The sequence below is a fragment of the Oryctolagus cuniculus genome, chromosome 1, assembly GCF_051225735.1.
Source record: "Oryctolagus cuniculus isolate XC-2025 breed Fujian yellow rabbit chromosome 1, ASM5122573v1, whole genome shotgun sequence".
Classification (NCBI taxonomy): Eukaryota; Metazoa; Chordata; class Mammalia; order Lagomorpha; family Leporidae; genus Oryctolagus; species Oryctolagus cuniculus.
Genome location: NC_142867.1, coordinates 71,413,757 through 71,437,827, shown reverse-complemented (window position 1 = coordinate 71,437,827; position 24,071 = coordinate 71,413,757). Strand labels below are relative to the sequence as shown.

At 38.3% G+C, this 24,071-nt stretch overlaps 1 protein-coding gene across 1 annotated transcript in view; it reads left to right on the top strand.

The window, feature by feature from the left end:
• Positions 1–24,071, top strand: part of TENM4 (teneurin transmembrane protein 4) — a 1,939,017-nt gene that overhangs the window by 259,956 nt on the left and 1,654,990 nt on the right. The window lies entirely within an intron of this gene.

Genomic DNA, 24,071 nt, shown 5'->3' with positions numbered 1-24,071 from the left:
GAGCAGTAACTTTCAGCATTTCAATGTGCTACCATCCAAGAAGGTGAAGGCATTTATAACGGGAGGACCAGGGAGGAGGGAAGAAATTTCAATATAACTATCATTTTGTAAATTAATAATATCTTAAAATATATACTTACTATTTAAAATAGATGCACTTTAAAAATAAATTAAGCATTACTGTGTTTGACATCATAAAACTATGCATTTATTCTGTAGTTAATGAAATCTCAAGCTATACTTATTGGCTGTTTTTTACTGATTTGTGGGAGATTTTAATATCCCAATCATTGTTTTTGTTGTTTAGGTCATCGATATACTTTCTCCTATCTCATACTTGTCTATGATATTCTTTGGCCAATAGAAACCTTTGTTTTTGATGAAACCCAAACAAGCTTTCTCTTTGCATTTTTTTTAAATTGTGTTTAAGAACTCTCTGAAAGCCCCAATATCATAAAGACAATTAGAAATGTCTCTCCTTGAACTTTATATTATCTTTAAATCCATTTTTAGATTTATCACCATATGCTATACTTTTTTAACCTTTATTTATAAATATAAATTTTCAAAGTACAATTTATGGATTACAATGGCTTTCCCCCTCCCATGACTTCCCTCCCATCTCCCGCTCCCTCTCCCATTCCATTCACATCAAGATTCATTTTCAATTATCTTTATATACAGAAGATCAATTTAGTATACATTAAGTAAAGATTTCAACAGTTTGCACCAACACCGAAACACAAAGTGTAAAATACTGTTTCAGTACTAGGTATAGTGTTAATTCACATTGTATAACACGTTAAGAACAGAGATCCTACATGAGAAGTAAGTGCACAGTGACTCCTGTTGTTGACTTAGCAATTTGACATTCTTGTTTATGGCGTCAGTAATTACCCTAGCCTCTTGTCATGAGTTGCCAAGGCTATGGAAACATTTTGAGTTCGCCGACTCCGATCTTATTTAGACAGGGCATATGCTATACTTTTAAAGGGCTCCAGCTTCATTTTTGTTAACACATGCTACTAGGCAAGTGATCATTGATCCATTGATGTATGATGCCTATTCGTGGTCCTGCATGAGCAGGGTGGTTAGGCCACGGTTGGTCCACAGCTGGTGCCTTGCTGTCCAGTGGTGGTCTAATCCTTCTAGGAGGTTCTTTACCAGGCCTCTAGTTTCCTTACAGGCATGCACTTATCAGAACTTAGATTCTGTGGGACCTTCTGACAACCTCTCATGCTCTGTTTTGACAAGTTTCACCTCCTCAATCCAAGGAGGGCTGAACAATTTTATGGGAATTTGCTAAAGCTTTGTGGAAGCTGTTGGAATCTACCTCTCTTGTATCCTATCTACCAGATGCCATATAATAGTATACAAGGGAAGCTGGCAAATGTAGTTTTATATTTTTTAATTCTTTTGAAGTGACTGATTGTCTATTCATCATTAATTAATTCTTAGATAATTCATCGTACTTTTAGTAGTGTTTCATTTTGTCTTGCATTCTATGGTTTGTTGTTGGTAGAGAGGGATATACTTGATTGCACATATCGAATATGTAGCCATGAATTCTTTTCACATTTTCTAATCAGTTTCAACAGTTTTTCTGCTGATTGATATCCTAGGTACATCGTACTAGCATGTGCACTAGTTATACTTTTGACCCTTCCTTTCCGATCTTCAAATTTCTTGGGGTGGGCATTTAGTATAGTTCAGATGCTGCTTCGGACACCCTCATCCTGTATCTGAAGGCCTGGTTGAGTCCTGACTCCACTTCCAATCCAGATTCCTTCTAATTCACACCCTGGAAAGACAGCAGATGATGATTCAAGTACTTGGGTCTCTGTGGGGAGACCCAGGTTGAGTTCCTGGCTGCTGCTTTGACCTGGTCCAGCCCTTGGTATTGCAGACATTTAGTAAGTGAACCAATGAATAGTAAATCTCTTTCTCTCTGCCTCCTAAATAAAATTAAAATGAACAAAATTTTAAATCTTTTTTCTTTTTTTGCTTGCTTGTATCGTGCACCATTCAATTAACATTAAGTGGTATTGCTGGTAACTACAATCTCCTGTCTCTAACCTTAAAGGAAATGTTCTAAAGTTTCATAATTGAATATTATGTTTTCTCTTTGTCGTTGGCAAATAACAATTAGAAAATAAAGGAAATTTTCTCAGTTTTCTAAAATATGTCATGTTAAATAAGCTAGTTATTTCATTTTGTCACAGATTATTTTATAAATCAATTGAAATGCTCCCAATTTTTCATCGATAAATTTCTGATATGAAACTATTATAACTGAGCACCGATTGTGTTTGGACACTATACTATTGTTTGTATTGTCTATTTTGAGTGATCAAAAATATTTGCCATCATTTTTACTATAACTGAAGGAGAAGGAAATCTATGAAGGAATCATGAATCCAATCTCTGTCAGTCAAATGTGAGGCTTAGCTCCAACATCAGCACTAACATGCTTGCATGAGCAGTTTAAGATTTTGGACATTAATATCCTCTTTATAAAAATAAACACAGTAATGTGAGTTTATGAATAAATTATGTGATCCTCTGAGAGGTCTTGAGAAAGTCACCTAACATGTTACATCAGGATTTCACGTCTAGCCTTTCCAACTGTTTCCCAATTCTACTCTTATATCCTTAATCCTCACCTTCCAGATACAGTGTTTGGGGCTCTCAGTTCTCCGTGTTTTTGCACATTTTGTAGCTTTTGTGCAGAATGAGCTTCTGATCTCATTTAGAATTAGTTGACAAATAGCAACAGATAGAACTTCTTTCCTGATTAATAAAGTTGAAATTTTTTTGGAAACTCATCAAGTAGCTCACAACATAGGCAAAGAGAACCAGAACAGCATGGTGAGTCTGGAAAGCAGGAACCCCTTGATCATCTTGTACAATGTCACATAATAGATCTACTACATGTGATTATTCTATCACTTAGTAACAGCTGTTATGGTCTGAATGTTTCTCACAGTTCATATTGCAAACTATCTCCAGTGCAATAGTATTGAGAAGTGCAGATATTAAAAAGTGATTGAGTCCAGAGGAATTAGAACCCATATAGAATGTCATGAGATAGTCCTTCCCTTTCCCCCTTGTGAGATATCAAGAAGGCAGGAATTGGACCTCTATGCATTTTTTCTCTTTTTGATAATGGTCATTCTAACTGGAATGAGATAATATATCTCATTGTAGTTTTGGATTGTGAAATGCGATCATACGAGCATCTCTTCATATATTTCTTGGCTATTTATTTTTCTTCTTTTGTAGACTTTACCTGTTTTTGTTAATCAATGCATCATAAATATTAGGAAACTTTTGGAATAAGATATCATTACTATCTTGATATAGGTTGTGTATCTAATTCAAAATCCTTCAGACCAGTTGGGATTTTGGTTTTCAATATTACCAAAATTATTATTTGAGTTTCTTTTTGCATTGACAAAACACTACTGGCACTGTATGGATGCTGGCAACTTTATATGGCATTTTTAAAAACTGGTATATTTCAGAAACTAATATTTTTCTATTTAGTGTAGACAATTTAGATCCTTTCACTTTCTTTTTCTTTGGAAGTAGATATGGGTGTTACTTATTGATATAAGACTGTATCAACATTCCAGTTTATTTTATATGAACAATTTTTACTTTTTTTGTATTTAAAAGCAAGATTTATTTAAGCCAGAGAACTCCAGCCAGACTGGCCTGGAGGGGGTGTTTTAAAAGAGGCAAAACCCAAAGGGGCTGGTGGTAATGGGTTTTTTAAGTACTATTTTGGGGAAAAGAGAAACTGTCGATCAGTACAAGGTGGGAAGAATCCCATCAAAAGAACTGATTTGTGCTCTTATTTACCCTGTCTGGCTTGCTCATGATAAAACAAAAGAGCTTTCAGAAGGATGGGATTCCTTATTTGTTTTATAGTGAGCCAAGTATTCAAAAGTGTGGAGTAACCACACTCTTGCTATTCTCATAAGATTGGAAGCTCCTCCTTAGGAGCAGGCAGGCACTCTCTTTTTTTTTTTTTAAGATTTATTTATTTATTTGAAAGTCAGAGTTACACAGAGAGAGCAGAGGCATAGAGAGAGAGACACAGACAGACAGAGGTCTTCCATCCGATGGATCACTCCCCAATTGGCCACAACTGCCGGAGCTGTGCTGATGCAAAACCAGGAGCCAGAGCTTCTTCCAGGTTTCCCACGTGGTTGCAGGGGCCCAAGGAACTGGGCCATTTTTCACTGCTTTCCCAGGCCAGGGCAGAGAGCTGGATCAGAAGAGGAGTAGCTGGACTAGAACTGGTGTTCATATGGGATGCTGGCCCTTCAGGCTAGGGCATTAACCGCTGTGCCACAGCACCAGCCCTATGGCACTCTTGACATTGCTAAGGATAACTTTAGGGGAAAGCAAACATTTTGCACCCTCATTTTGTACCTATTCTGACTCCTCACATTCCCTGACCCAGAAGAATGGACCCTAACTTCTGTTAGGAGGTATGGGACAATGACCGCTCTGGCTTCTTCAAGCAGGGTAGGGGCACAGTAGGGAACATCAGTCAAAACAGGGTTGCAGCTGGAGGTGGCCTTTCAAAGGAGACACAGAGCCAGCTTGAAGAAACTGTTTCCAACTGAGGTTTCATATTCATGGCCATCGAGAATGTCATTCTTTCAAGTCTTGACTTCCATTACTGAGCTGGCCTGGGAGGAGAGCTGGCCTGAATGGAAGGTAGGGCAGCATCTCTAAAAGGAGATTTACAGTTCCGGCTGCAAGGTTACTGACCCTGCTTGGTCATCCCCTCATCACTGGTGATCATTTTGGAAGCTGGGCCAAGTGAAGGGCTTTTCAGCTTAGAGCCAATAAGGTCTGCGACTCTGACTTGGGAGTCCTTTGACTCCAGCACAGTTCGGTTTTCATTGACCCAGGTCAATGCATCACTGACAGTGTTCTTCATGACTGCTGTCTGTCCAAAGCCTTGGCTGTCCACATCAAAAACCAATGCCATTTGGGGTGGATTGGCCTGTTGGGTCTCCTCAATGGCAGATCACTTTGTAAAACAGCTGTTAACTGGCCTGCCACCTATCCTTACATTGTTCCGGCTGCCTAGCTTGCTCCTTTTCCTCCTGTTTTCTGGTAAATTAGACCACAGAGGCAACCTTTAATGTCAGCCAAGAGGGTACTCAGTCCTGTCCCTCATCTTTAGTGGCCTGAGATAGAAATATCTAGTCACAGACATATTCAGATAGTGGTTTTTTATCTGTGTGGTAGACAGTGCTCATGAGGAAAGATATGTCCTCATTTTGAGATTAAACATGATGACTACCTTACCTATAAATTTTGAAGTCACTAGTAAAACTCTCTCCCTTAGTATGGTTTGAAAAGGGAGGTTTTGTCTGTTTACTGTGCCCATGGCAAGTTAAATCTAGCTGTGAAATCATCATTTCTTCTATATGTAGCCAGGCAATTATTACAGAAAATTGTTAGCCATCCCTTTTATAAGGTATGAAGATCAAATTGGACATTCTGGGGAGTTCTTCAGAATAGATTCAATTTCCCATCTTGAAGAGAACAGAGAAATGAGGGAAGAGGTCAGGCTTCCCAGATCACTTACTGTCAATAACTTAATATCAAATAAAAACTTAGCAAGTAATTTAACTGTCAAATAACAACTAATGAAAACATTTACCAAAAGGTTCAATGCCTTCTATAAATTTCAAACCAAGAGTACGTCTATTTGGAAATGTAAAACTTTTAAAATCAACAATCAAATTCTTTCTTCAAATGCAAAATTTGTCTTGCTCTAATATACAAAACTATCAACATATAAGAAAAGGATGAGAAACTATCCAGTATTAAAGGAAGCCATGTATTTACCCAGTGTAAAAACAAAAGTGAATCTCTATGACATGGCTGTGAAATTGAGAAGTTAAAAACAAAATCCCCTGAGAGATGCTTATACAAATGATTAAATTTCTCTTTGTCAGATAAATCATCCTAATTAGCATTCAGAAAACATGGCATTTAATCTAAGCTCATGTTTTGGGGCCGTTTCTATATTTTCAAAAGACAAATAGTCAAATTTTAGATGCATAGGTGAGGACTAGGCTGAGACCAGGAATGGAGAATGGAATCTCCAGTTCAAAGGGACTTGAAGGGGAGCTGCATCTGCTGTTGATGTTGTATGTGTTTGTTGTATCTTAAAGGGGACATGGTGGGCTCTGATAAAGGCTAAGGACATGGTCTCCTCCCTTGGATTATTTTTTGTTTAATTGTTCTGAGAAAGATTAAACAAATGGCCCAAAGTTGCAAAATGTGTTATTGCAAGTGTGAGTCAGGGGGCAGGTGATAAGAAGAAGCATGATTATTTCTGGATAGCATTTTGCAATGTAATTTCATGTTTCTTTTCTTATGTTTGATACTAAAAGTTACTTTGGGAAATAGGAGACAATGTTTTACAGGTGAATATAAACAAGTTTTCTGTGACTAAAAGACACATCTAAGGGTGGTCCACATCATTGTTAGTGTAGCTTGAACTGTACACTGCATCCATCCATAAGCTCATCTCTGAATCTGAACATTTTTGTGTCTGCACCACCTTATAAAATTGTTGAAAGATGTAACGCAAGCACCTATGAAAACACAGTTCCAATATCTAGGTGTTAAAATTGGCCATTTAAAAAAATGAAAATATAAAAGGGCACTTGAAAAAGGCCATGGTAAATGGAATTAAAAGATAAAGTTTATTTTGGTACAAAAGTTTTCTGAAATCTGTCCATACAAGGAGTCCTTAAAAAGTGTACAGAAAATGTATATTATGGAAAATCTGTGCATGACTTTCAAGTATATATTTATATAATAGTGAATGAGAACTATTCCTATTACCTTACTTATTAGACTCAGGTAGAGAAAGGCTTTGTAGCATACCTTCTTTGTACTTGGCACACTGGTGCACAAGTTTGAGTAGTTCTGCCCTCACCTGCAATATCTGCATCAGTTGTCTTTGTTCTGATGTTGGTTTACTCTGCTGTTGCCATTACCAGTAGTGTAGGTCAACTCTTCAGATTCCAGAGAGAGAAATGCACCCATAAATACTTTCTGCAAATAAATACACAAACAGTGGAGACACAGTGAGTGTCGGCAGAAGAAAAACAACCAGATCTCTCAGCATTTTTTCTCCTAACCATATAGGTTTGACTATAGGTGAATACAGCTAATTCCTTTAGCATTCAGGAAAGATACAAATTTAGAGGATAAAATTTAATATGAGAATTTTTTTTAAAATTTGTGGGAAATGAATATTATGAAAAAACTATCCATAAATTTTTGCACCAACATAAACTTATCTTTTAATTTCATTTTTCCACAGCCTCATTGAAGTATCCTCATATCTACTAAAAATATGTGTATCTGTTTAGGTTTGGCATTTTGCCTTCTGCTAATTATAATTCCTGCTATGGTAAGCAAATTGCCCATTCCCCATATTGAAAGGTTTGCTCATATGTGACACTGCAATGCAAAATGTAGGAAAAGTCCTCTGCAAGCTAGGATGATTGGTCTTCTTGTGCCTTGCCTAGGTTAAGCCCCATAGTCTGAGGCCTCATGGTCCATGAGGAGACTTCACCTTCCTCAGCTGGACAGCCTCAGCCAAAATCTCTTTTTATTTTTAAAGATTTTATCTATTTATTTCAGAGGTAGAGTTACAGACAGTGAGAGGCAGAGACAGAGAGAAAGGTCTTTCTTCCGTTGGTCCACTCCCCAGATAGCCGCAATGGCCAGAGGAGCCAGATGCCTCCTCCCTGTCTCCCATGTGGGTGCAGAGGCTCAAGGACTTGGATCACCCTCTACTGCTTTCCCAGGCCACAGCAGAGAGCTGGATTGGAAGAGGGGCAGCCAGGACTAGAACCGGCGCCCATATGGGATGCCCGCACCACAGGCAGAGGGTTAACCTACTGTGCCATGGAGCCGGCCCCAGCCCAAACTTCTAAGCACATTACAGAGCTCTTCAGCTTAAGATGAATGATGTCTTGAATTAGGTTCTTCTCACTCACACCTCCACATAATTCCCAAGATGAAAAATAGATAATGAATAGATATTTAGAATCCCATGTTTTTCTTTAAACTTTGGCACCTGTTACTCCTTGTCTGATAGTAGAAAACAATAGTAATCAAAGAGAAAACAAATGTTAATGAGAAAACTCAGAAACAGCTGAGATGCTTGATTTTCAACAGCTTTCTGTTTCCATAAACATGTGGACACATACTTTTAATTTCCTCCTGCATATTTATAATATAGTTATATTTTTGATTGTGAACCTGTTTCTACTTGTTTTGTTAGACTGGAAAAGTAAAGATCAAAATAGCATGCTTTGTTGAGTACCTACTATGTGTATTATGTTGAACATCTTAATTGTATTGATCTGTTTACTCTTTCAATGAACTTGATGAATTGTGTATTACTTCCATTTTACATTTGGGCAAAGCAAAACCACAGGCTAAGTAGCTCAAAGGTTAGTAAAGCAGGTTGTAAAAAAAAAGAGTATGTTTTTGAGCACAAGTAATCCAAATTGTCCACATTGACAGTCCAGGCTGCAGTATATTCCCTAAACATTCACTTCAGCATAGCATCTTCAGGTCCTTGGCCACCTGGACAACCGTGATGACCTATGGCCTGGCAACATCTGTCTGCTTTAGTGCTTCTGTCTCTGACAAGTGTGTGTTTGGATACTCCATGAGACAAAATGTGAATACAACAAAGATTCTTAACATTCCTTTCCTTTTTATTTTTAACATATTTCATGCAAATATAAAAGTCCTAAAGAAACCTAAGGTGACTCTTTTTGGAACATAGCCTGTACGATACCTTTATAATGAAAACGGCATCATCCTAATCAGACAGCGCAGGTTAAATCTTGGATGATTCTTATTGTCAGGTCATCTCAGACTGGTCAGTTACTCATCCATACTGAGTCTGTTTCTTTGCAAAATGGAACATTCAACATATACCATGGTCTCCTCTGACAGCCAGACTTCTGACTCTCATCTCTTGATTTTGCTCCCCTTTTGGCCACTCTTCCATTTATAACCAAGACAGTTGCAGTGCATTCTTACTCCTCTGTCCTCAACTTTCATGTGTTTTCTCTATCCTACCAAGGAAAAAGGAAGGAATCAGCATTTATTGATATCTGACACTATATGTCAGATTCTGTAGAAGAACTTACCATTTTACAAAATCCTTTTATCACTTAAAGCATGCATTTAGCTTTATGGAACAGAAATTCTACCTTGGTTTAACCAAGTAGCAGTTTTAATTTCTTCCTGCAACAAGAAGCCTCCCCGGCTGGCATCTTGGCTCCATGATTCATCGGAGTAGCAATATGGCTGCTCAGTCTCCATTACCGCAAATGAGAAGAAAGAGAAATCAAAGAGCAAAGGGTAAATGCCAGCTGAGTTTGTCTGCATTTGCAAAGTCTTCTCCAAAGCTCCAAGGAGTTACTTTCATTTAGAATTTCATTAGGAATTGTGTCACAAACTCAGAAAGGAGACTGGGGAATTCTGTTGTGTAAGCTGGGCATATGGCCACCCTGATCTTAATTAGGAGTTTGTTAGCAAGGAGGGAGACGAAAATGGATGGTGAAGAAGCTACCAAAAATGTTTATAGCAGTATGCTCCAATGCAGTGAAAGTGCAAGGATTTAAATTTTCGGTATTTGTATATTTCAGAGAGAATGAGATGCCAAGCCCAGCAAACATAGCCATAACGTGTCCCCATCCCTCTCTTTCCACTATTATATTATTCTTAAGGGTCCCTAGCAAGTATGTGTCTTCCTGAAGAAGTTGGAATAGAGAGCGTTTTACATTTTCCTTGCCTTCATGCCATGGAGGATTTGCAAATACAATTTCAGTGAGCACCCCATGTGTTCCAGGCACCATTCCAGGAAATTATTTCTCTGGCTGAGAATTCCATATTCAGAAAAGCTGAGCAGTTTGCCCAGGGTTCCAGAGTTGCTAAGTGGGTTTCCACTGAAGGTGAGTGAGTCCCTTCTCATTATGTCACTTCCACAACCAGGCAAGAGTATTTAAAATTTATTAGAAGGAACCTCAAAGATGAAACCACTTTCAAGATATGTAATCATAGAATTTCAGACGGTGGCCTCACACTCTGTCCAACTGTGAATTATTTTCAATTTGGTCCTAAATCAGAGCAGGGAATGTGAGTAAGATTAAAGGCTTTTCTCTCATTGTTCTTGTTTATTGTCACAGAAGCCCTGTAATAAAAATCCTAATTATGATGCAGGTATAGTTCTGAATGCTTACGCACATTACCTCTTCCTTATTCTTCTGAAGTCCCTGAGCAGTGGACCAGACAGAGAGTTAACTCCACTGAGTGAGAAAGAAGTAGCCGTTAAGAGTATCAAACACAAAGATCACTGCCTTAACTTTATATTTTCAAAAACTAGTTCTTATGTACCTTGCATAGACTTAGTCACCAAGACACTTCATAAACAAGCTTTCAGATGGAACATGACATATGGCTGGATTTTTTGAAAATATTTTTGTTCAACAACATCCAAATTAAAAACTAATTTTCTTTCCAGGGTCAGTATCAAGAAATATTTTAAATATTCAACTTCTTTTAAAAGAAAATTTAGTAATCATCATATTTAGGGAAATAAACAATCACTTGACATTTTCTTACTCTAAACTTCTTGAACTATTGATATTATATTAAAATAAATAATAACTGAGTAGCATTCACATCAAAGATTTTTTAAAAAGTACACAACACAGGAGAAAAAAAAAATTCATTAAACCATCCCTGTCGCTAGAATTTTTGACACAGATATGTTGAGCACCTGCTATGAGTAAGACCTTGTAGCACGTACTAGAGTAAAAAATGTGAAGCTCAAGTAGTATAGATTTCCTTGAGAGCTATGCTTACCTTTGTGCCTACACCTCGTACAATGCAATATTTGCTCAACTGTTACAGGAGGGAAAGAGAAGGAAGGAACAGTGAGAGGGAAATATGGATGAAAGGATTTGATATACTCATTTATTCGAAGATGACAAAGAAGGAGAGGTAGAGGCAAGGAAGAAGGAGATGAAAAAGGAAGCCTGACCTCCTTCCCCACTGTGCGTTGTTTAGTAGCCTGTCAGTGCCCAAAAAGAGTCACAGGGATTCTACCCCTCCCTCCAAGCCTACCGCAATATATGGTATCTGGATTGTGTTCCATAAATTGTTGCCAGTTGAATAAACGAATGAATATGCATTTTTACCCTCCCATTATATTTACTTATTAGTCTCTTTTCTGCCCAGGATCTGGCTTTCAGATGAATTCTTTCATGTTTTCTTACATATGATTTGTTGAGAGATTTTTTTTTAAACTTTTATTTAATGAATATAAATTTCCAAAGTACAGCTTATGGATTACAATGGCTTCCCCCTCATAACGTCCCTCCCACCCGCAACCCTCCCCTCTCCCACTCCCTCTCCCCTTCCATTCACATCAAGATTCATTTTCGATTCTCTTTATCTACAGAAGATCAGTTTAGCATATATTAAGTAAAGATTTCAACAGTTTGCTCCCACACAGAAACATAAAGTGAAAAATAATAGAGGATTTTTTAAATGATGAAATCAGATCAGACCTATTGTCATGTTTAATCCCAGTGAGAGTCAAGTTGGGAATTGATAATTCCTTCTTCTTTTTTTTTTCTTTTTTTTTACAGAAGATCAGTTTAGTATACATTAAGTAAAGCTTTCAACAGTTTGCACCCCCATAGAAACACAAAGTGAAATATACTGTTTGAGTACTCGTTATAGCATTAAGTCTCAATGTACAGCACGCTAAGGACAGAGATCCTACATGAGGAGTAAGTGCACAGTGACTCCTGTTGTTGACTTTACTAATTGACACTCCTGTTTATGGCATCAGTAATCTCCCCATGCTCCAGTCATGAGTTTCCAAGGCTATGGAAGCCCCTTGAGTTCTCCGACTCTTATCTTGTTTAGACAAGGTCATAGTCAAAGTGGAGGTTCTCTCCTCCCTTCAGAGAAAGGTACCTCCTTCTTTGATGACCTGTTCTTTCCACTGGGATCTCACTCACAGAGATCTTTCATTTAGGTTTTTTTTTTTTTTTCCCCCAGAGTGTCTTGGCTTTCCATGCCTGAAATACTCTCATGGGCTTTTCAGCCAGATCGGAATACCTTTAGGGCTGATTCTGAGGTCAGAGTGCTGTTTAGGACATCCGCCATTCTATGAGTCTGCTGAGTATCTCGCTTCCCATGTTGGATCACTCTCCCCTTTATTTATTCTATCGGTTAGCATTAGCAGGTACTAGACTTGTTTATGTGCTCCCTTTGACTCTTAGTCCTTTCATTATGATCAATTGTGAACTGAAATTGATCACTTGGGGTTGAGAGATTTTGACATTAGTCCCTCTGAAAGTGATTTCTTGCAAAAGTCTAATTCTGCTTTCACGTGCTGCTTTTACCTCTGTCACCCCACCTGGGTAAGGAAGCTGGAAAGCAGAGAGTATCAGAGGAAATAGTGGAGTAGTGAAAAGACAGGTAGCCTCTGGTTCTTCAGTAGAGGCTGATTTTTGCTCTTCCTCCATACTCTCCACTACCCTCAGAAAGCCCTTTTGTCCTTCCCTAATTAGTATGAATAAGAAAAGTAGCTATGCCTCTTTTATGATCTTTAATGAATTAATCCCTTATGAAATCTCTCACTGAGGCATGAAAACAAAGGTTGCAAGCTGATTACCATCCTCATTAATAGAATCTTGACATGGAGAAATGGCTTCTTCTGGGATTCCTCTGCCTTCTTTGTCCAGAGCTACATTTCGCATCACAGGAGTGTTGGCATAGTGATACATTTCAATGCTAAAGGAGAAAATGAAAAAAAAAAATCAGGAAATTGGAATAGAAATTACAGCTGATGAAAAGGAATTTCTTAAATTTGATTTTACCTAACTTTTCAGAAACATCTATTAGAATGTGGTGGGCCATGCTGCATACTATTAAAAGTACGTTAATTTGAACTTGAAACATAAGTAAATAATCAAGAATAAATAAAGACACATGAGCTAAGCTAAAATGACTCAGTCAAAAAAAAGTAGAGAGCACCTACTATAGTTCTCATCCTCCTGTTAAGTGGTTCACCCAAGGCCACATGGTTAGAAGAGAAAGAACTGGTTGCTAAAGCCAATATTCATTGCTTGGCACTATGTTATCTGTGACATGATGTGTGTAAATGTACAAAGGTATATAATTTATTAAAATCATATAAGAAGGGCACTATATCTATCATATGCCATAAATTTTTAAAATGTATGTCTTTCTGTATTTTAACTTTTTCAAACATGGAATGAATCTATAGTGGCTAAATCTCTATGGGCTATTATTAAAATTTTTCCTTTTTATTTTATTTGTATAAAGGGAACAAATTTCATGTATCACATATATGCAGTTTTAAGAGCATAATGATACTTCCCAAAGAGGTTTTCTTCCACTCATCATTTAGAGATATTGTTAACCTGAGTCCACTTTAAATTTCTGCCTCAGTGTACTCTTCGGATTCTCGTTTTTTGAGGAGGATCTGATACACTGACATTGAACCAAGCTGGTTTGAATGCTTGTAGTTTAAGCTCTTAAGACAGCTTTCCTCATCACCAAGACTGTAACATGTACATTCCCAAATGTCTCTCATTATTTCCCTCACACTGAGGGCATAATTCATTGGTACCCCAGATTTATGTAGGTATCATTGATTAGACTCCTTAACTTTCTTAATGGTACACAAAATAAAAGCATGCTGGAGATCTAGGAAGAGCATCACTGGTATGGCCTTATATCCTTGAGTAAACTGAAGCTTAGAGAAGTAGCTATCTCAATATCACTTACATGTGTAAAAATTTCTTTCCAGGCTAGTTCCACCAATTCTAAATTCAGTTTGTTTCTATTGCATCACCATTAATAAAAAACAATTTTGTGACTTTGAAAAGCAGTTCTCTTACTTGGATATTGATTTTCTCATGTAAGAAGTGAGAATGAGTTGAGTGGAAGAACTTATTGGGGAAGGTAACACTTGTTGCTTACATATATCTAACATTGATGCTTATAGAGATGATAGAATTAAAACAAGTAGATCATGGAGTCAGTGTAAGAGTTGTGAGTTGAATCCCAGTAAGCCTGACTCATGACCCCTGCTGATTTGTGCTGCTTTTTGCAGGAGTTGGTCTAGTGCTCATCCTTCCTGCAATGTGTGATTGCCACAGTGATGTTATTGAGACATATCAATGTGCATTGTTCACTTGTGGCTAAATGACTATGAGATGGAGCCTGTCTGCCAGCTAGGCTGACCACACAGACAGAGTCCTGGCAGAGACAAGAAAATCCACAGGAAGACAGATGGCAGAGTTAGTTCCCAGCAGTCAGCTGTTGCCATCAAAGACTTCACCCTCTCTGCTGCAGCAGGAACCTTGGTTGCTACTACATGGGGCTGGAATCTGAGGCTCTGAAGTTTGGACACTGACTCATGATCCCTGACTGTTACAGATGTCCACTACATTGGGAGATGTCCTCTGGTTTTTCTCATTTTCGGGAAACATCTCTTTTTATAGTATTCTATCCCTGCTTACATTTCGCAGCATGCTTACAAGTCAGCTTGATTCACATGTCCCTCTTACTCATAGATATTCTTTCCCTTTGGCCAGGTCAAGTACAATACACGGTGCGACTGGAAATGTAGGGCTCTAAGGAGATGTCCAAAACTAGGGGTAGGTGTAGGCATGTTCCAAGAGGAACCTAGCTGAGTACATTGTACATTGTATATGAAAATGCTTCTCTCTGAGATAGATTCCCATTAGCCAAATTCATAACAATTAATGCATAAGATCCGAACACAATGACAGATCAGCATCAGGAAATTCAAATCATCACCCATCAGTCCACAAACTTGTGCCTTTTTATGAACAGCTCTGTAAATATTTAATAAAAGGACAACTGGTGAGAATAGAAAAGAACAAGGAACTTTATGTGTGTTATTCAGGTGTGAAGCTATCTATCTTACAGTCAATGGTGAAAGTGGTTGAGGCATAAATGATAGAGTTGGATGAACTAGGGTTGCCTTCTCAACTCTGCCACTGCTAGCCTTCTGCACATGCTTTATTTTCAATTACAGCATCAGCCATTCCACCATAAAATAACAATAACAATGCTGTCTATCTCACAGAATTGTGGAAATTCAGAGAAATGTATGTACAGGGCTTAGCACTATGTTGGACACATAAGAATTCCTTGACTATTTAGATACCATCAGTTGCAAGGTACATTATCAAAATTAAAAGCAACTTTTCAAGCACAGAGAAATATAGCTGGATTGGATATGCACATGGATCATAAGATGTTTATTTTATTTTTGTTTTTGTTTTTCCCCAAACAAAATGATTTTTTAAATTCAAGGAATCAGTAATTTATTGTTCTTATTGGTCATTATTATTACTGCAGTTTCAAGTTAGGTGGAGTAGTCATAAGCAAGGCCTTTGATTAAAACATCATCTTTCTCTACTGAATTGGATTAAACATTGTCTGCTGCTGCTACTCCATCTCACAGTTGATCTTCTGTCTGTGCTACACACCAATGATCTATGGACTCCTATCCTATGAATATGCTCAAAAATTACTTACGTAGGATTAGCTTCTTAAGAAATGATCCTATCTTCGGGATTCTTTGTAAAGCAGTCATGTTTTTAAATAACTTTTTTCCCTACTACAGCTAGTCATTATATGGGAAAAAATTTATCCTCCTACAACTTCACTGGGAAGTCTCCCCTACCCACAACCCATCAGGGGGTCTGATCTGGAGAATTGTGGCTGCCCATTTGGACAGAAACATAGGATCCATGAAGAAGGCTGTAAACCAGTCAGGGAAATGCATTCCATCCAGTGTTCTCAAGGGAATTCCAAAGGATAAACCATATACGAGCACAAATAGTGTTAGCCACTTCTGAAATCTTGCCAAATAGAGAAGAGACACAATTCCCTATATTGAAGAATCCCTGAAGCACAGTTGTTATTTTGATGTATTTAATTATATTATTTCCCCTAGGTATAACGTAATTACAATGTAGGTAATTTAAAATCTTTTTTTGATTATTTATTTAATATACTCATTTTTCTACATTATTCCATAGGAACTCCTTTGTATAATCCTTTGTGTTCTGATTTTCCTCTTTAGTATCAATTTTTTCTACCTTAATTTCATACTATACTCCTTCCACACTGAACAAGGTGCTGCTCCATAAATATTTACCCTTCTTCCCTACACATAGCTTACTCTTTCTTCACTTGATGCATCAGCTGGCTTTCTAACAGGAAACAAAACTGAACACTAATTGTTCAAATTAAAATATTTAATGTACAAGTACCACCTACACGGGCATGGGCAGGTTAGAGCAAACAAGACAAGGATGATGAAAAGAAAAGTCCCATGAGACCTTCAGAAACTATCAACTTTGGAAGTTTTTATATTGCTAGCCCCAAATATTCTGGATTCAGTTGAGAATCAGAATTCAGAAGCCCAGAGAAGAGGCCACCTGGCATGGGTTATGGTCATGAGGAAGCAGACCTGATAGAGATATGATATCCAGCAGGGAGGCAGCAAGGAAGAAACACCCAATTTCTTCATCCACCAGCCCTCTTATTTCCTGTATTTCCCACTGGCCAAGCTCAACCAGAAGCCAGAAGACAAGGAAGCATTCATGGTGCATTCTACAGATACCATGCGCAGGAAATAGAGCAGCTGGCTATCTGAGACAGAAAATGGATAAGAAAGGAGAAGCAGAACAGAAACAATGGTCACACACAGCTAATTCTGATTTGTCCCCTATGTTTCAGCTTAGACTTCCTTTGTGAAAATGGATAAGATTCCTCCCTGTGAGCTCTCATTTTAGTGTTTACCACAAGGTAACCTGGTTCAGTGTTGATCAAAATTCCTCACAAGCACAGGCTGTACCATAATACTTTAGTATTATGTATCCAGTATCCAGCATGGAATCTTGATCATTGACTTTAATAAATACCTGCATCAAGAGGCACCAAGACGGAAGAATAGGGAAGATAGTTTAAAAAAAAAAATACATAGAGGGAGTGCAATCTCAGGGAAGAGTTAGAGAGAAGACAGCAGAGGAAATGCCACGCGAATTAAAGGGATACTGTGGCTCTGCATGGAGGCTGTCGATGCATGCAACTCAGGACCAAGCAGTCAAGAGCCTCAGCACCAGCTTTGGAGAGTGACTTAAGACCAGACTGCAACAGCTTAAGTCACTGGTGATAAAGCTGTAGGGAGAACCTGATATGAGTCCAGCTTAGAGCCCTTTTGGGGACAGAATACTTGCCCACCAAGAGGGAGGGAATGGTTCTCTCTCCCTGGCCACCCAGCATCCTGTAACTATCCAACAGGGGGCAGGAGCCATTTTGGACATACATAATAGCTGTACCATCTCTTGTTCACACACCCTGCAAAAAGCTGAGAGGAGATGCCTAATCTGGCTGGGAGAAATGACAGGCGGTTGGGTGCTCATAACTGTTTGATCCCTGTGTGCTGAGACTCTGAAAACACTGTAGCTGCATGTGAGGGTGAAGGGTGTGGCTGGGTCTTTGGGCAGTCACTGTGGGCAGCTCTACATGTTCAGGGCTCCCTTATTCCCTGGGGGGTCATTGCTGCCAGATCCATGCTCATACTGAGGACTGCGTGGATCCTTTGTGTGGTTCTTGTGGCAGCCCAAATGAATATTATACCCACTGGGGCTAGTGACCAGGCATTGGTCTCCTTGGAGAAGGGGAGGTATGCATCAGACTATGCCAACAAAGCAGATTAAAGCTCCCCTCTGATTTAAAAAATAAAAAAATAAAAAGGTTTACCATGCCCCATTTGTGTGTCACCTTAGAAACTCCCCTCACCCTGGAGCACTGAACAAAGCTCCCTGGCCACACCCAGCACATGCCACAAGGTATTCACTGAATGATCAGATACTCCACTAATCCACAGAGGCATAGTCCAAAGATAAAAGCCATCATAGGAAAAAACAAACAAACAATCTCCACAAATGCCTAAAAATAAATTTAGCAATTCAAGAAACAAGAATAATGGGAGGCAACATGACACTTCCAAAGGAACACAACACTTCAATACTAGAATGTGAAAAATGAGGAGATTGAAGAAATACCTGAAACAGAACTTAAAAACTTGATCATAAGATACTTAGAAATAATCAGGGGGCCCGATCCATGGCGCAGTAGGTTAATCCTCTGCCTGTGGTGCCAGCGTACCATATGGGCGCCAGTTCTAGTCCCAGCTGCCCCTGTTCCAATCCAGCTCCCTGCTATGGCCTGGGAAAGCAGGAGAAGGTGGCCCAAGGGCTTGGGTCCCTGCACCTGCATGGGAGACGGGGAAGAAGCTCCTGGCTCCTGGCTTTGATTCGGCATAGCTCTGGCCCTTGTGGCCATCTAGGGAGTGAACCAACAGAAGGAAGGCCTTTCTCTCTGTCTCTCCCTCTCACTGTCTGTAACTCTACCTCTCAAATAAATAAATGAAATCTTTAAAAAAAAGTAATCAGAAGCAAATCCATAACTTAAAAAATCCATATACGATTTGAAAGAAAATTTTTCTCATGAAAATTGAGATTTTAAGGAGAAATCAAAATGAAATATTGGAAATGAAGAATTGAACAGATCAAATTAGAAACGTGGTGGAAAGCCTTAACAACAGTTTTGGTGAGGGAGTAGAAAGACTATCCAACTTAGAAAACAAATCTCTAGAAATTTTACAGTCAGAACAAAAAAAGAAAAGAAGAAATTAGAAAAATTAGAAAACAGTTTTGGAGATTTATGGTACACTATCAACAACCCAACATACGAGTCTTAGGATTTCTAAAGGTGTAGAGAGAATGTATTATAAGTACTTTTTAATGAAATAATTACAGAAAATTTCCCCAATATGGAGAAAGAAATGTGTGTCAAAGTACAGGGAACATGTAGAACTTCTAATAGACATGACCAGAAAAAATCTTCACCACAACACATTGTAGTCAAATTCTCCACAGTAAAACATAAAGAAAATTTTCTAAAATGTACATGAGAGAAAACCCATATTAATTTCAGAGGATCTCCAATTAGACTCACAGCTGACTTCTCACCAGAAACCCTACAGGCTAGGATAGAGTGGCAAGATATATTTCAAGTCTTAAGAGAAAAAAAAAAAACTGTCAACACAGAATACTGTACCCTGCAAATCTCTCATTTATGAATGAAGGTGAAATAAGGACCTCCCATATCTAACAGAAATTCAAAGAATTCATCACCACTTGTCCAGCCTTACAAAAGATGCTAAAGGATGTGCTACACAGAGAAACATGTTCATCGCTATGAAATGGTGAAGGCAGAAAATCTCCCAGTAAAAGAGCAAAGGAAATCCAAAGCAAACCATAGGAAGATTTATGGAAAAATGGCAATACCAAGTCATTAGTTATCAATAGTCACATTGAATGTAAATGACCCCAACTCTCCAGTTGAAAGATACAGACTGGCTGAATGGGAAAAAAAAATTGCATCTATTTGCTGCCTGCAAGAAACACATCTCACCAACAAAGATACATGCAGACCAAAAGCAAAAGGATGGAAAAAGATATTCCATGCTAACAGAAACCAAATAATATCAGACCTAATATCAGACAAAATAGAATTTAGCACAAAAATTGTAAACCAGACAAAGAAAGGCACTATGCAATGATTATGGGATCAATTCAACAGGAAGATGTGACTATAATAAATGTATAAGCACTTAATTACAGAGTGCCTGGTTATTTAAAAGAAAAGTTATTGGCTCTAAAAGGAGACATAAACTACCATACAGTAGTAATGAGGGACTTCAATACCCCACTTTCAGCAATGGGCGCATCAGTCAGACAGAAAATCAGCAAGGAAAAAACAATTAATCAACACCATAGACCAAATGGACCTAACAGGTGGATATCTATAGAACTTTTATCCTACTGTTGCAGAATACACATTCTTTTCACCAGTGCATGGAATTTTCTCTAGGACAGACCACAGGCCAGGCCATAATGCAAGTCTCAGCACATTAAAAAAAAATCAAAATCATACCATGCATCTTCTCTGACCACAATGAAACAAAGCTGTAAATCAACAAATCAGGAATCACTTTATTGTATGAAAACACATGGAGACTGAATAACATGCTCCTAAATGAATACTGGGTCACAGAAGAAATCAAAAGAGAAATCAAAAAACCATTGAACAGTTTTTTTCATACTATTTGTTGAACTCTTTACTTAGTATAGAGCTTATCTTCTGTGTATAAAGTTAATTGAAAATAGATCTAAGTAAAAAATAAGAATGGGAATAGGAGAGGGAGGAGGAAGAAGGATGGGATTGGCAGTGGGAGGGTGGGTACTGTGGGACGAGTCACTATCACTATGTTACTAAAATTGTATTTATGAAATGTATGAAGTTTGTATACCTTAATTAAAAGTTTTCTGGGAAAAAAAAAAAGATAGCACTTGGGATGCCAGCATCCCATCTCATATACAAGTGTCAGTTAAATTAAAAAAAAATAAAATAAAACCTCATCATCACCATTTCTAAAGTCAGCATTTTATGTGTTCTTGAAGCGGGACCATTATTTGTTTAGGGTTTCCACTTCTATTGTAAGTTTTTAAACATATTCATTTGTGAGCCTCATTTAACTAGATGATTTGTAAACCCCTTGAAGGACTAGCAGGGGTTGTATCAATAAGTATCTCTCGGGGTGTCTCTATTTACAATCAGTCATGCTCATACATGTGCCCGTGTGAACACATAGGGTAAGTCAAGTCTTGGTAGACAAGGGTCCAGACAGTGGTAAGAAACCGATCATTAAAAAAAAATCATGTCCTCAACATTACTAGCCCACCCTTTCTGTTTACACATATCAAAAGTCCTGTCTCTTACTTCACAGAGAAAAAAAATAGAATTTACTGAACTGCCAGTCTTAATGCTAACAAACCAACAGAAGCGACCACAGGCCTACCCAGAACAGGCTGCCCTTTTCTTGACACTAGGTATAATACTGCCCCTATATCTACCTGTTTTCTCTTCCAATGAATTCTCTTTGACTGGACCCCAATCATCCTAGCTTAAAATGCTATTTGAGTAGTGAAAAGGACAAAGCATTTGGGGCTAGTGGGTCTGGATTCCTGCACTTCTCTTTCCACTGATTCACTGAGTGATCCCTACTGACAGTGCCCACTGCTCTCTGGATCGTGTTTCTGTGGTTTTATTACTAGCTGGGTCCCAATTCTACTGTCTCCATGTGTCAACAGGGTGTTCTTTCACTACAATAATTTCTCTCTTAACCTTCAATCTCTTGCCTCTTTAGATTGGGCTCTGTTAAATCTAGCACATAGAATTTTGTTGGGGTTAAATAAAATATAGCAGCAAAATAGTTGCTCTGTAAAATGGAGGTGTGGTGGTTGTAGACATGGTTGAGGTGGTGAGATGTCTTTGTGAGGATCCTCTGAGAGTGGATAGGAACAGTGACAGTGTATGAAGACAGAGGAGTCAGGGAAGGGAGGAAAAGAGGGACTGAGGAAAGCACATAGGGAAGACAGGGAACAAATGAGAGGAAGGGGTTTGGAGACAGAGTTGGTAGATGTGTAAATAAGCATAATTAATCAGTGTTTCCCAGTAAGTGGGGCCACACTCCCATTCAGCTCCTTAATTTTGAGGTGGAGTGATTTTAGTACTTAGTGAAAATGCATTATAAACTGGCATTTAAGTGACCCAGCATGGGGGCTGAAAGTTGGAGGCAGCTTTTGGCAGAGGTAATAATGAAGTGAATCCCATTAGTGATGGAAAGGCAATTAAGAAAAACCTCAACGAAGCTACAGATCTGAGCATCCAACTGAAACATCAGGGTTTGGGAGGAAAAAAGGTTAAGCACCAGGAGGCTGTTTATTACGACTTTAATTAGATTGAAAATGAATTGTTTTGCTCTTTTTCTCTGTCTCCAAGTTTGCTTTTTTAGGTAGCAGAACATCTGTAACCACAATGAGGTGTGTCTCTCAATTGCAGGAGTACACGCAGGAGGTGCTTAACAAATGCTAAGATGCCCTGATATGGTTAGCTCCCAACCAGAACACATGATTCCAGACATTTCAATCAGCAAACCCCAGTGTGGAGATTGTGCAAGGGATTCTTGAGGAGGATCTTGGTGGGATATGGCATTTACTATCAGGGTCTTTCCCTCACAAAACTAGTATTGAAAATTGTCCTCAACAACTAGAACTATATGGATTTTGATTCAAACTATTGTTAAAAAATACCACTCTGGAGAGAAAAAAGCCCACATAGGATGATGGTATTTAAGGACCTGATGGAATGAAGAAAAGATATTTACATAAATTATCTTTAATCTTAAAATGTTATATTTTTGCAGCCACCAGAGAAAATTATCTTTTATTATTATAAAATTGTATGCTATGAGAATTGCAATTTACAAAATAACATATTTTTCATGTAATTAAATTTTTTATTAAAGTATTAATGTCCCCATTGTACAGATAAGGAAACAGATCCTGTCATTTAAGTAATTTGCAAGTTAAGTAATTTGCATAATATCATGCAACTAATAAATGGCACAATCTATACACTGCAGACTCATAAGCCTATTGTCTACATCCTCTCTGCTGTTCCATGAATGACTTATCAAAAAATAACAGCTGAATGCACTTTTAGAATGATCCTATCAGTGAAGCAAAGATCCAGTGGCTTTTTTGGTGTTATTAGGTTTATAGCTAGAATCACAGCCTGATTAAAGAGTCCAGTGAGTGGACCTGAATGGGTGTATATATAGCTGAAGGGTAGGTCCTATTACAATCATTTTAATTTTGTTGCAGATCATAAAAGCTTTTATAATCCCAATGATTGAAAAGTACTAGTTATTTTTAGTTTTGCTAGCAACCTGGAGGTTGGACAACTGTCATCCAGCTGGTGGATAAATTTCCATGGCAACCTTTTATTAGGCACAGATTGATTCCAAAGGCACACAGACTACAGAGAGCCGATTCTCAACCTTGGCTGCACACTGGAACAACTGGGGAGTTTTTAAAACATACGGAGGCTTGGGGTCAACCCTCAGAGGTTCTGACTTAATTGGCTTGGGATATAGTTATGGCATCAAGATTTTTTTAGGCTACTCAAGTGATTCCAATGTGAAGCTTGGTTGAGAACTGCTGCAATAGAACATGGTTATTAAAGATTATGTATGGTCTGTGCTGTTTCGCTAGCTGAAAGAATTTTAAGGGATTTCAGCTCTTCTTTTCTAGATCCCTGACCACTTCCCCTCCTCCTTTCTTTCCTCCATCTTTCCTTTCCTTCCTCTCATCCTTCTTTCCTTCCATATTTCTTTCCTTTCTTCATTTCTTCCTTTCTAAAGCATTTAATGAGCATTCATTGGACTATACTGCCCAATGTCACTCCTACAACCATCATTGTCATTTAAATCTGTTTACTTGTTCTTTTTAGATCCCAAAAATGAAGAGCTAACACTGAGTTTAGAGCAAAGCAGGAATGAATGCCTGGATTTCCATTTTTTTTTTAATTTTTAAAAATTGCTATTTATTTGAGAGGGAGAGAGCGTGATAATGTCAGAGCAAGATAGCTCTCTCCCACTCTTTGGGATGTCAGCATTGTTTGAATGCTGTGCTAGGACTTAGCAGTGTCTGAACTGAGACTGAAGTTGGGAACAAAGAATATTTTCTAGATTTTCCACGTGGGTGGTAGGAACCCAATTACTTGAGCCATTACCATTGCCTCCTAAGGTCCACATTAGCAAGAAGCTGGAGTCATGAACTAAAGCAAGGAATGAAACCCAGGCAATTTGATGTGGGATGCAGGCTTCTTAACTATTAGGCTAAACACTTCTCCCTAACCCACACAAACCCTGATCTTCTATAAACCAAGGCAGTACCTGCACCATTTTTCCCAGAATTTCAAAAAGCATTGAACTG